This window comes from Zeus faber, assembly GCF_960531495.2.
Source record: "Zeus faber genome assembly, chromosome: 18".
NCBI lineage: Eukaryota > Metazoa > Chordata > Actinopteri > Zeiformes > Zeidae > Zeus > Zeus faber.
In genome coordinates, this window is record NC_137210.1 from 600,247 (window position 1) to 606,003 (window position 5,757).

The following is a 5,757-nucleotide window of genomic DNA, read 5'->3' on the forward strand; positions in this document are numbered from 1 at the left end:
ATATGCCATCTGGGCCCGTAGCCTTTCTGGTGTTCACATGCATCAGAGCCCTCCTGCCGTCATGCTCAGACACTGAGAGTGCACACTCATCCCCATGTAACTCCAATTAGCTGGCGAGCTAGCGGTGTTGTTGTCAGACTCATACCGCGCATAAAAGGAGTTCAGTTCGTTGGTTAGACACTCCCCTAGCCCCTCCCCTAGCCACACTCGTGGTTGGGGAGGGGCTGCTCTTGTAGTTCATAATAGTCCGCAGCCCCTGCCACAAGCCTCTGGTGTCCCGTTGCTCCATCTGTAGCTCCACTGTGTCCCTGTACGTCCATTTGGTGTCCTTCACCACCCTCCGCAGATTGTACGACACCGCTTTGTAACTGTCCATATTTCTAGATACAAGACCGTTGTTGTAAGCGGCTGTGCGAGCATTCAGAGCGCCACGGATGGATTTATCGACCCATGGTTTCTGGTTCCGAAATATCCAAACTTTCACCGTGAGAACGATGCTGTCCGCTAACGTAGCTATGAAGCTCACAGCTACTTCCGTAAACTCGCTGATGTCACTGGAACTTGATTGGGACATGTCCCAGTCAAAGTCAGTAAGAGTGTCCTGAAGCACGGCCTCTGATTGGTCCGACCACCGCTTTTCCTTCCCTCGTCACCACTGGTTCATGTGCGATGCATGGCTTGTAAACAGAAACCAGCTAAAACACGGAATGATCTGATTTCCCAACAGCAGGGAGCAAGACGATCCTGTAAGGTGTATAACAGTGGTCCAAAGTTTGATCTCCCCTGGTGGCACACATGATGTGTCGGTGTCCGCTTGCGGTGGAATATAAACAGCTGTGATGATGACCGTGCTGAATTCCCAGGGAAGGTAGAATGGACGGCATGAGATGGTCAGCTGTTCCAGGTTTGGCGAGCAGGAGCGGGAGAGAGTCTTGGTGTTGTTGGGGTTAGGTTACACCAGCGGCTGTTTATCATGAGGCAGCATATATATATATATATATATATATATATATATATAATTATGACTCCACTATATCTAACGGTTACCAGAAAACATTGCCGTGTTACAATTCACGGGAGATTGGACGAGATGTAAACAAACAAATAAATAAATACATTTCACAAATAATTTCATTCACAAATGTAAATAAATTAATTAATTCAAACACCAAAAACAATATAATAAAAAATAGTGACCAATGATGATCTGGCTGGAGTATTTGTTTCTATGGGTTTCATCCGGAACCTTACTCCTGTGATCCGATTTTCTACCCGGAGTGCGGAACCAGTGACGGACAAGAAACTGCACATTTGTAAACATGTTAAGGTAAGGCCGATTGTATTTATTGGCTTTCGGAAAGCCAACACATTTACACGAAAGGACATCTTTTCGATAGTCGGTTCGTAAGTTATGATTGAAAATGTATATTTTTTTCCTAGTCGCGGTCGATTTGAATTATGAGATTCCACAAGAATGGAGAGGAGCTAACATTAGCCGGATAGCTACAGGCCAGTTCACATTCACCCAGCTAGCTATATAGAGGAAAGCCGCCATTGCTTTGCAAGATCTATAAAGACAGGTGACTTTTTTTATTCAGCACTTGAAACAAAACACTCGTTTTTTAGCTGTGCTAGTTATATAAGCCATCTCACAGTACGCCTGTCGCTTTTCTGCCCTTGAAATTAGAGGTGGCTTTGACACTGGCAGCAGAAAAATGACAACGAATTGTTTCTTGTCCGTTTTATTAATTCATTGAATCGCATATACATCACAACTCCACATGTTGCCTCTCAATGAAGCCCGTGGTCCGAAAGTCATAAGTCAGTAATTGCTATTTGATCAGTGAAATGTATCAGTAATTGGAAAATAATATATTATAATAAAGCGAATTTAAATAATGTGAATTGGGTGGAAATAATAAAAGAGCCGCCAATAAATAGATGAAATGAACGACAAATTGGCTTTTCCCTCAGATTGATCTGTTTATTTTTTTTGTTTGTTGTTTTGATTATTTCTTTATTTCTCCCACTACTTCCCCCATGTCAATTTACCACTTCCCTTGTTGCCTATATGATAATATGAAATGCTTGTCTACAATGTCTCCGTGGCATCCAATGCGTGACTTATAATGATACATAACTTTCGTCTGTTCCCATTTCAACAAGAGTTTGATGTTGTTAAATTTTGGTACCAAAATCAGCCGTATGTCAGGTAAATTGTGCACTGGGTATTCAACTTTCAGGTTGGCCCAATTAATTAATGTGTGGGGAATTTATTTAGCCAGAAATTTAGCAAGAATAATTTATTTTATGTAGAATTATAGCTGGACTCATTTTTGGAATGCAATCAGCCACGCCCACCTATAAATCTGACTGATCTGATCTGATTACCTGCAAACTTGAACGTAACATCACGTAAGGGTGCCAGGAGCCATTGCTACAATGAATGGCCATGCAAGTGGAAGAGATGCGGAGAGACGCACAGTGTGTTTTAGATTTTTCTCCAAGTTTCCTACTTGTATGAAACAAAAAACGGAACGACTCCATCGATCGCAAATTGACATTAATGATTTTTTTTTTAATCCGTCAGAAAAAATCAGATCAATGAAACCATTTTACAATTACATCCCTTGTAATTGCAGTTCACCGTGTTCTGAAACTGACGTGGGAGCGGAGAGGAAGAGAGGGGGCTGGCCCTCTCTACTGAGAGCTGCTTTGAGCCCCCTTCACACATAATTTCCAGTAAATTACAGGGATAAACTTTCCGGCATCACTAGTGCAGACCTGCCAACCTGCACGCATTTTGTTGTGTATCATCTACGCAATTGCTAGTCAAAATATGCAGGAACGAAATACGAGCTGTGCGTGCGTGCGTGCGTGTACAAACCCCAATTCCAATGAAGTTGAGACGTTGTGTAAATAAAAACAGAATACAATGATTTGCAAATCCTTTTGAACCTATATTCAATTGAATACACGACAAAGACAGATATTTAATGTTCAAACTGATAAACTTTTTTATTTTTTTGCAAATATTCACTCATTTTGAATTTGATGCCTGCAACACGTTCCAAAAAAGGTGTGTGTGTGTGTGTGTGTGTGTGTGTGTGTGTGTGTGTATTCATTCTGTATATGTATGTGTGTGGGTATATATGTGTGTGTGTATATACACTACTCACAAAAAGTTAGGGATATTCGGCTTTCGGGTGAATTTTCAGGATGAACCAAAAATGCACTATAACCTTTACAGGTGAACTTAATTTTACATCCTCTAAACTTTTGAATGCACATGTTCAACTGTTCAATGTTTCAGTACTTTTTGCACAACTTGCTGTTCTCTAACAAGGAGCTGAACGGCAAAATTCACAACAGGTGTTTGATCCATGAATCGATTAATTTCCTGGTTCAATTAGAATTGATATTTAAACAGTCCTCTTCATCATGCTGTTCACATTTTGACATCATGAGACGACACCTAACAACTGATCAACAGTACCTCACTATTGTGAGGCTTCAAACAGGATGTTCTCAGAGGGAAGTGGCCACTGAGCTTAGAGTGTCACATAGTGTCATCAGCAGGTTGCAACAGAGATACAGAGAGACTGGAAGAGTCTCAGAAAGGCATAGAAGTGGACGTCCTTTGGCCACATCCCACACTGATGAGCGCTTCATTGTGAACAGTGCCCTGCGGAACCGGCTGATGAATGCCACTCAACTCCAGGCACATTTAAGGGAGGTGAGAGGCACCCAAGTGTCATGTCAGACCATTCGAAACCATTTCCATCAGCGTGGTCTGCGTGCTAGATGACCTGCAAGGGTACCTGACCACACCACCAGGCGCAGGCATCATCGTCTTGCACGGGCCAGGGAGCATTTACACTGGACGAGGGACCAGTGGGCCTCAGTGCTGTTCTCTGATGAAAGTCGATTCACGTTGAGCAGAAATGATGGCCGCCAACGATGTTGGAGACGTCAAGGAGAGCGCTATGCATCAGCCACTGTTGTCACCAGACGAGCCTTTGGTGGTGGTGGTGTTACAGTGTGGGCAGGTGTGTCTAGTCAATACAGAACTGCCCTACACTTTGCGAATGGTACAGTGACAAGCCCATGCTACCTGAATAACACCTGAATCATTAATCCAGTCATTGTGCCCCTGCATGAACAACACAGGCCTTATTTCATCTTCATGGACGACAATGCTCCAGCTCATGGAGGTCGCATCATTAGGGAACGGCTGCTGGAGACTGGGGCACCTCAAATGTAGTAGCCTGCACTTTCTCCAGACCTGAATCCCATAGAAAACCTATGGGATCAGATGAGTCGCCGTGTAGAGGCTTGTAACTCTGTACCCCAGAACCTCAATGACCTGAGGGCCGCCCTTCAAGAAGAGTGGGCTGCCATACCTCAGCAGACAATAAGTCGACTTGTGAACAGCATGAGATGTGGTTGTCAAGCTGTAATTGATGCCCAAGGGCACATGACAAGTTATTGAGACATTGACATTTTTTGTTGTGGTGTACCCACCACTGGCTTTTGTTTCAATAAATTGTTTGAGATGAGGAAATCACCATTGCATGCTTCTACTTAAATGCCCTACTTTCATGATATAATATCACTGTCGCGTGAACTTTTTACATTTTCCATAAATTTCACCCGAAAGCCAAATATCTTTTTGTGAGTAGTGTATATACATACATGTACTGTTGATCAATTGTTAGGTGTCGTCTTGGTCTCATGATGTCAAAATGTGAACAGCATGATTAAGAGGACTGTTTAAATACCAATTCTAATTGAACCAGGAAATGTATTGGTCGACTCATGGATCAAACACCTGTTTTTGCCGTTCAGCTCCTTGTTAGAGAACAGCAAGTTGTGCAAAAAGTACTGAAACTTTGAACAGTTGGACATGTGCATTCAAAAGTTTAGAGAAGGTCAAATTAAGTTCACCTGTTAAGGTTATAGAGCATTTTAGGTTCATCCTGAAATTTCACCCGAAAGCCGAATATCCCTAACTTTTTGTGAGTAGCGTATATATACACACATATACTGTATGTGTATGTATGTATGTATATGTGTATGCATGTATGTATATGTATGTATGTATGTATGTATATGTGTATGCATGTATGTTTATGTATGTATATACAGTATATGTGTATATATGTATGTGTATGTATGTGTGTGTGTGTGTATATATATATAACTTTTTGTGAGTAGTGTATGTATGTGTGTGTATATATGTATGTATATGTGTGTATGTATGTATGTTATTTATGTGTGTATATATATGTGTATGTACAGTATGTGTGTATATACAGTATATGTATGTATATATGTGTGTGTGTATATATGTATACGTGTGTGTATATATGTAAGTGTATATCTGTGTGTGTGTGTGTGTGTGTGTGTGTGTGTATGTATATATGTGTGTGTGTGTATATATATATATATATATATATATATATATATATATATATATATATATATATATATACACACACATATATACATACACACACACACACAGTGGGGCAAAAAAATATTTAGTTAGCCACCAATTGTGCAAGTTCTCCCACTTAAAAAGATGAGAGAGGCCTGTAATTTTCATCATAGGTACACTTTGACTATGAGAGACAGAATGGGGGGAAAGAATCCAGGAAATCACATTGTAGGATTTTTTATGAATTAATTGGTAAATTCCTCGGTAAAATAAGTATTTGGTCACCTAAAAACAAGCAAGATTTCTGGCTTTCACAG

General features: G+C 40.9%; 1 protein-coding gene across 1 annotated transcript in view; it reads left to right on the plus strand.

The window, feature by feature from the left end:
• The first annotated feature begins 1,279 nt into the window (after positions 1 to 1,279).
• The window catches only part of plekhm3 (pleckstrin homology domain containing, family M, member 3), an 82,173-nt gene continuing 77,695 nt past the window's right edge, over positions 1,280 to 5,757 (plus strand). The window contains exon 1 of the mRNA XM_080018606.1: positions 1,280 to 1,327. The gene's annotated coding sequence lies outside the window, so the exon portion shown is untranslated. The remainder of the gene's footprint in view (positions 1,328 to 5,757) is intronic.